We start from the raw sequence: 8,926 nt of genomic DNA on the forward strand, positions 1-8,926 counted from the left end.
CCAGAGGGTCTCACCAAGCATGATGCATGTTATTCACACTGGCGGGTTCCACTGCTCACTGTCACCTCTCATTGTGAGGGGAAATAAGCCTGTGGAGAGAGCTGTAGCCAGGGGAGGGTGGAGGACAGAGGAGCCCCCTCCCCTTACAACCACATCCCAAGGAGTTTCTCTTCCAAAGAGAGCCCAGCTGAATATTCCTAAATATTAGTCCACATCCAAACAAAACACTTGACCGACAGAAGCGGTTAGTCAGATGCAGAATACTCAACAGTCTGGTTATTTTTGCTAACACATTCTTTCAGGCAGTTGCGGAGGCCCTAGCTGTGTGTGTGTGGCCGTGTTCGGGGAGGGGTAGGTGTTATTGTGTTTGATTTGTTGTGAAGACTCGAGCAGCAGGACTCAGCAGAGTCCAGGTTGGCGCAGCAGGCCCGCCGAGAGTGACACTTCCTCTCTCTGTCTCATCCTGCGGAGAGCCCTGACAGCAGGGACCTGGTGCTGAGCTGCGTCCCTGTTCATCATCACCAGAACCAACCACCCACAGCGAGTGGGGGGGGGGATTCGGTTATGTGTCACCTCGCTGTCCCCCCTGCCTCCACCCCCCTCCTCTTCCTCCCGCTCTGTCTTTGGCCCTTCTCCAGAGAGACCAAAAAGCCGGTCTCTTTCGGCTCCCTGATTGTTTTTGTTCCTGTGAGCAGACAAATAGAGTTTGGCCTCTTACAAAAGAAAATGCCGAAGCTCATCTGATCTTACTGCCCTAAGGAGTGGCCTGGTCTGAAGGGCTAGTGATTGGAAAATTACAGTGCTGCTTCGGCCATATTGTCAGGGAGTCTCGGCCAGACTCTTTTCTCTTGTGTGAAAGGCCATCAGCTGAGTGGCCAATTGTGTACATTTAACGCATCCATCTATACTGTGGAGTGATTGGCTGTCGATGGCGCTAATTTAGATCTGAATCATTTGTGTGGTAATCCTAATTTGGTTAATTTTGATTCCAATATATGTGATTACAGAGATAATGACGCTGATAGGTGGCATCTATGCAGGGCGGATAAACCTAATTAAACTGATATGAATGAATGAACTAATAAAAACTGATCTAATGCTAGTTTCTACTGGAGAAAATCTGTAAGAAAAATCTAAACATATTTATTTAAATACACACTCACTGAACTGGTCAGCAAAATTCAGTGTGAGACAGACAGTCAAAGGTTTGGTCTTTGGGTAAAAATACCTGTTGCGGCTTCAGAGTGATGTTCAAGCCGCCCGTTTCTACCACACGTGGCTCTCTGAGAAGTGATTACAAGTGGTGGGGAAAGGAGGAGTAAAACAAGGGCCTTGTCAGCACAGACCCTCCAGTTTTGAGGTCAATTTCGCCCCCTGATTGCACGTATTTCTGTGTGTGTTTGTGGGAGAGGGAGAGACAAAGTAAGAGTTTACTGTTGCCTCATCAAAGCCATTCATCATCACCTGATGAGCAAAGGCTGAAGCCGTCCTCATGTTTTTGTTTTTTTCCTCCACCTCCCTTTCTTTTATTCTTCCATGCTTCCCCATTTCCCTCTTGTCTTCCCCTCATCCCTGTCTCTGCCCCTCTTCCACCACTTGCCCCTGGCCCTCTGCCTGCTCTTTCGCTCACCCCCCATGTTCGCAAATCACTTCTTCCCGTGTCAGCAGGTAAATTGTTTTGTCCTCCCATTCCCTGCTTTCATTACCTTGTGTAAATTAAGCGATATGTCGTCCACCGGTGCGCGCCAGAGCACTCACTGCGCCAACGCCAAAATCATGAGATTTGGCATAATAAATGAAGACAAACTGGCAGTAGCAGTGCTCCTCTCCGCGCAGGCTCGCCTTCATTATTCGCTTAACTTGCCGGAGAAAATGACTTAACCCTGACCTGTGTATTTCGCCCCATATTCACTCCAGATAAAAGCCTTTTTACAGCGCACAACAATTTATATTCCAGCAAAGAGGCTGCTTTTCTCTGTCAGTTTTCCAATCTCAGCTCCTGAACACACGTCATTAAACTTGTCTTGCCTTCCTGTATTTGTCCATCAGTCCTTCTTTTTACATAAAATCTGGCAGCATTATTCTGGGATTTGATGGCACCCACTCATTTTTTCCCCTTGGAATGTTTGATTGGAAGAAATATAGCCGAGCTGGGGCTATCTCCTCTCTTCTGTGGAATCATGCACTTGATGAAATAGTGTTCCCCCAGCAAGAATAATAAAAACAGACTTGTGCATTACAGGGGGCTCTCAATCTGCCAGCTGGGCTGGGCTGGGCTGGGCTGAGCTGAGCAAAAAAACACACCCTGCTCCAGACAGATTTTTATAGTTATTCCAGCAGATAAATGAAAACGGGTGACCAGGCCGGGGGAGGCCACTCTGGAGTCGAGCGTTGGCTGCAGGGCTGGACAGTAGCATGAGATGTGGTGTAAACATTAAACCACGGAGGTTAACCACGGAGACGAGGACGCTGATACCACTAGAGACGTCCTTTCCTATTGGGCAGAGAGAAACCTGTGATACATTTTGGCTACGACTAAAACACAGCTTGTACACAGACAAGTCCAAACTAAAATTCAAACACTCAATGTAGTTTGGTTTATGTTAAACCGTTGCTTCTGTCACCCATAGCTAGTTGGTAGTGTAGTGATAGAGAGGCAGAGTCCTGTGTTCACGATGAAAAGGGTGATTGCAGCTGTCCTCAGGGCGATAGGTGTTCACTTTCCAGTTTGGAAGTGTCAGCATTACTATAATATCAAGCTCACTTTAATGTAAAAGGTCACTGATACTTTGCATAAAGTCTTTATTTCCCTGTTACTGGAGCAGGGTCTTTGTTAGTAAGTTAGTTAGTTAGTTAGTTAGTTAGTTAGTTAGTTAGGATTCCCCAGTAAAGCACGAGTGGAGGCTGTTCTTGATTGCCTTAGAGCTACACAAAGCAGTTATGGAAAGTTTAATTATATAGGACAAGGGCTGCTGCAACTTCTTATTTTAATTGTCAATTAATCAGTTGATTATTTATTGATATAATAGATCACAATTTCATAGTGGAAATTTCTTCAATTGTCGACAAACAGTCCGAAACTCAAAGTTAATCAGTGTACAATTGTATAAAACAGAGAAAAGTAGCAAATCAGCTCACAGAAAATTTGAAATGTCATGTTCACAAGTAATCTATTTTTAGAAGGCTTAGAGGTTACACTTCTCTGTTAAATTTTCTGATTTGTTTCTGGAAAAACAGAAAAATTTGTTAAAATCTCAAATCTTGACAAATTAAAAAATTGGATCTTTAAACTGTTTTTCCAATTCTGTTATATTGAGATGTGCTCCAATTATTCAACACTGCAGTGAAATTCTTTCCCTCGTTGCCTAGCTATGCCCCCCCACGCCCTGAGCACAGCAACCAGACAGCCAGTTGATGATGTGTCCCTTCCTGATCTTGCATAATAAAGCCTGTCACCATGTGAAGCAGAAGCACTTAATGTCAGATAACGTCCATGTAATAGGACTTTGTGTTAGATTTTTTGACAGTTTTCAGTGGTTATGAGGAGCGATATGAGAATGAAAGTTGGTAATCATTGATCGTTGTTTAGGTAGCCTACATTAGTTGAAACCACGTTATGCTTTTTCAGGTTTGCGTTTTAAAATGCCTGTCTAATGCGTATGGCTTTCTTCATAAAACGTGTCGGACAGCATCACATTTTTGTATTAGTAGGCTACAAACCAGCATCAAAACATGAGCTGCTCAAAAGAGGAAAAAAATGAATGCATCATTGTATGCAACACTTGAAATGACGCCCATTTGCCTGTTTATGTTGCGGTCTGTGCAAAACTTATATAATAAGGAGATGCTTGCCCCCCTGTTCAGTCCAAAGTTTGTCTGTAAGAAGTTTTGCACTTGCCCACAAGTATAACCTAAATTCTCAACAAGATTTAAAATTATATTCTCGTAATTATCCAGCGTCAACATTACCGCCCCGAGTTGTCTTGAATGCCCGCCTAAACACATTGACACAACCACGATGTTAGCCACCAATCTTTGATAAGTAGGTGGAACGAGGGAAAGAATAACATTGCAGTATTGAATAATCAGAGCCCAAACGCAATTCTTAAATTTTCTAAATCCTCTGAATGAAAACAGAAAATTTGAAAACCAGGTTAAAGATTTTTTTTTTTTTTTTAATTTGTCAAGGCAGGAAAAAGTTAAATTAGATATTTGAAACCATTTTTCTGTTTTGCTGTTTCAGGAATAAGACCAGGCTTCTTAATGTTGAGCATTTAGAAAAAAATCAGTTTAAAAAAAGACAAGAATAACAGGGCATCAGTTAAATGAGTAAAACTCATTTACATTAGCACCTGTCTTTCTGATTGATTTTAGACACTCAAGCAGGATTTTGTCTCGTCTTCAGGGTGTGTCCTTTTTATCCAAAATCTTTTCCCGTCGGACGGTTCAAGCAATAGCCTAAAGCCGTAAATAATTAGCTATGAGCAATGAAATTAGAAAATAGGCTTAGTCTTGTAAAATGTAAATTTTTGCTTAATTTAATACATACGTTGATAGAAGGATTTCTTTTTATACTTGTCTTATCGGCTTTATTTTGGCAAATTCAAGTGAAAAATGTTAAGCCTGATATACCTACAGCAGTCAGATGAAACTTGAAACCAAATTTAAGCAACATTTTCATTAAAGGAGTTGAAAATTGCTGGGTTTAAATGGAGATTGAAAAGTTTCACTGTGGATTCTACCTTAGAATTAGCCTTCTGGGAAGATAATCAGCCATAAATGGTGCTCGATTCCACCTAACAGGCTCTGATTAACCAGCCAAACTGAGCAGACTAATCAATCTACCTCTAGTGCTTTCCTCGCCAGGCCTGGAGAGCTTTGTGTAGCCTGCATCCTCCTCCTCCTCCTCCTCCTCAGTTCAGCAGTAGGAGAGCAACACTTTTTCTTGGTTGTGTGTCTTGGTTAAATTAGTGCTTTTGCATTTGATTGATGTTGCTTTTATTTAACCATTCTGTGGCACCTCCAAAAACATAACAAAAAATACAAAATTATACAAGAACGCTTGGTTTTAATGAACCAAGAGAAAAAAATATGAGTTAGTTTTTTGACCAAATAAAATGTTGCTTTTATTTTGTAGTTCGGCAATAGAATAAGACGTGAAGCATGAGGAGAGAACAAGAGAGGTGGCATACGTGTAACAAAGGTCCCCAGCTGGACTCCAACCAGGGACATTGTGATAACGTGCCGTACACCACTAAGCAGAAATGCCCATAAGGTGGCTTTTAATTCAATTCTATTAAAATGTTGATGGTTTGTATGGAAAGACAAAATGTGGACAGGAGATCCGATGCAATGCTTTTCTTGTCATTAGGGATTTGTATTTCTGGATCGTTAGGTCTCTATTGTATGTGCAGCCTTTAGTTTAGTAATAGGTTTGTGTTAAGTCATGTTTCACACTATTAAGTAGTAAAGATCTATTATATAAAGTAGTGCTGTCAGTTAAACGCGTAGACGGCAAACCCATTTTAACGATGTCAATTTTTTTTATTGCAAGATTAACGTTTTTGGCCTAGCAAACTTTGTATATTTTTTTTATATGGTGTTTCAACAACTTGTAACATTAGAAAAACTACAACACCACACCGGATTTAGGCACGCCGCACACACTTGTTTGGGCTTGTGAGCCTGTCAAAGAGTAGTAGCATTATGTTTTGAGTGGATGGCGAGCACGAGACGCCAAAATGGATGACAACAAGATTCTGGATGAAAAGTTAACTTTTTTTAAATCTGCCAAATGGTTCCATTGACAAGACCAAAGTGGTCCGTGTGTTTTGTCGTTGTGAACTGGACTATCATCGCAGCACGTCCAGTATGAAATACCACTTGATGGCCAAGCCCACAGCTGGTGGGAAATCTCCCCCTTCGTAAAAATAAATTTCATTCGCCCTTTTATTGATTGTAAGTGTTACATTGTGTGAGAGATTATTTGATCCAAGTGAGAATACGATGTGTGAATTTGAACACTACAGTAAGCTATATGTCAATGTTGTTTTCAATAAAAAAGATTTGCACAAAGCAAACGAGCGATCCACTTTTCCATAAGAGCATTAAAATGAGAAAAATAATGGCACAAAAAGAAATCAAGGGACAATAAAAATGTGCGATTAATTGTGAGTCAACTATGACATTAATACAATACTTTATTCGTTTGACAGCACTAATATAAATGTTTCATATACACCAGTTAATAATAATTCAATCAGGAGAGACATGTTTGCAGATATGCAAATGAGGTTTATTGTACAGCTCAATAAAATGTATAAAGTCTTTGGCAAATAGACTCCATCGCTATACAAATATTTCGTTAATCTCTTTAGGGGTAGAGATCCATCAGACCCCAAGATGGAATCTAGACACAGGTGGTGGTGACGAAGGAGCCCGAAGACGAAGGAAGCTCCAGACCTGTCAGCTGGAGTAGATGACTGGAGGTGGAAGAGGGGGTTGAGAGTTGCACTCTCTGCCTGCAACGACAGCTGAATAGCACAGGGAGAAACAGATTTTTAAAAGCAGGGTTGTGACTCTGTGGTTGGCCTCCACCAACGCATCCACCAGCCGATTCCATTTAGGAAGAGAGGATTGATAAATTAGGTCTTTCTGAAAGAATTTACACTGAGCTATATTTACATCAAGAGAGACTAGTCGCATATATGCGGCAGTTAAACACAGCAAAAAAGTACATTTATTAGGATAACAGCTAAATTGATTTAGGAGTGTATTGATTAAAAAGTTAAGTCTTCTTGAAAGAATTTACACTGAGCTACATTTCCATAAATTACACTGCACAAGTGGGCAGAAAGGATAAGTTAGTTTTCTGTCTCACTTTCATCATCAGGCAGCTCGTCCTGTTAATTTAACATTAAAATGAGCACTGACATTTCATACACACATCAGTGCAGCCCCACACTGACACTGAACTTGTTCTAATTTGTAAGCAGGTGAGTGTCGTGCCCTCATTGCTCTCATCAATCAGGAGCAGTCTGCCATCAGCCATCTCTTCTTCCACTCTGTTATTTGTATCGTGCAGACTGCTCATCAGAATGTACATGTATAATTGTAGACTAGCACTGATGATACTTTTTTGCAAATGATTTTCTCCTGCCCTCAAGGAACAAAAACCTGGTATTGTGCATGGCTGGCTCACTGTTGGCTTACTGGGACACTTTTAGCGCGAAGCCATGGTTAGTGTTATAAATAATACCTGTGCTGCTCCTTATATGACAAGTCAACATGTCTGCTGCGAGAGATTCCTACTGATTAGCAGGAAAACCACAGGTGTAAGTTATAACGTTATTAAGCTGGTTCGAGATGAGTGAGGCCTGCGCAGAAACGATTGCCGCCCAAAGCATGACGGTTAGATTTGTGTCCGACTTGATCCCAACTTCCTCCGTCATGCACTCGTTGGCAACGATAACCTCACGAGGTCAAGGCCGCCGCAGTTTTTAGAGCCAGCAGGCACAGTTGCTTTCCACCGACTGCACCCCAGGGCGTGAAAGGGAAACGCCTGGGTCTCAGCTGATCTAACAGCTGATTGGCTGACATTTTATATAAACTTTTTTTTGTTTTTGAATTGAAGGGATTTCAATTGCTATGTGTCTGATCTAAGTTTTTCTAACAGAATACATGTGTCTGATGGTGAGGTTTAGAAGTCAGAGACTAAATCCATTCAGATTACATCAGCAACATTTCAGGGGGCCTTTTAACAGCTACTGTGTCATAATAAAACCACTGGGGACTGTGTACAAGCTCATGTATGGGTCTGATAACATCTTGTTAAATCGGAATCTGACCATCCTCAACACTCACACAGGATGTGTGTTTTTCTGTGACTTCCTGTTCAGACTGAAGGCTGCTGGAAACGGCTGGAAACCTTTTGTTAGCGGCTTTTTCACCGCCCTCTGCTGCCAGCGCCTGCTCTCGTCCGCATTACAGGTGAGGCTCAGTTCATCTTGAACGAGCCTAATGATTGCCCCAGTCCTTTTACTCCTGCTACTGGGCAGGGTGGCTCACTGGTATGGCTCACTGGAGCACTCAAAGAAAAAATAGCATTAATAGCATATGCTTTTAGTATTATGTTTCTTCTAATACTTCAGTACTTTAACTCCACTTTCTTGCGCTTGCGTATATTATAAGTTGTGGTATTGCAACTTTTCCTTAAGTAACCAATGTACTTGACCACCAATGCCAGTATCTTTAAAACATATTGAACTACCAGACACTCTGTTATAAACTTCTCAAATCTGCACCAGATTAAAATCAATAAAACCTCTGACAAATATCACTTAAATTGCAATGAGCTCCAGTAGTTTGAGATGGGCAACTTAGCTCAGAGCAGGAACTCCTCCACTCTAAACAAGGAAAAAAAACCTTGGGCATTCTACTCATTTTTTACTGTATGAAAGTTTCACAAGGTCGTTTGGAGAGTCGTTTTAACACAATACCTGAATACAGATTTGTTTCCTTGTTCTACAAGTCACGAAGCCCAGAGTCTTTAAGCAATCATTATTACCATACAAATAGACAGATCTATTTAACAACCCCCTTTTTATCGCATAACACTTATTCTTTAGTGTTGCTCACTGAAAGGCACTGAAATGCGTTTCCCCCTCCTTTCTTTTTTTGCAGGGAAATCGTCTCTGGGTTGATAAAGGCTCAGAGCAATAGAAGAAGCAAGGCTGACATCTTCTTAAGAGATGATAGGAGAGCCAAATCAAATAGAATGGAGCAGTCACTCTTTTCACAGATAGGTAGCTCATTTCTGGTGGCTGAGAGTTTGCATCCCTAGTGGCGCTCTGCCTGGGAAAGATAGCTCACTCGGACTCCATTCATTATTTGAGTCCCAGCCTCCTCTTTTCACGTCTTAGCTACC

This window comes from Etheostoma cragini, chromosome 20 (assembly GCF_013103735.1).
Source record: "Etheostoma cragini isolate CJK2018 chromosome 20, CSU_Ecrag_1.0, whole genome shotgun sequence".
NCBI lineage: Eukaryota > Metazoa > Chordata > Actinopteri > Perciformes > Percidae > Etheostoma > Etheostoma cragini.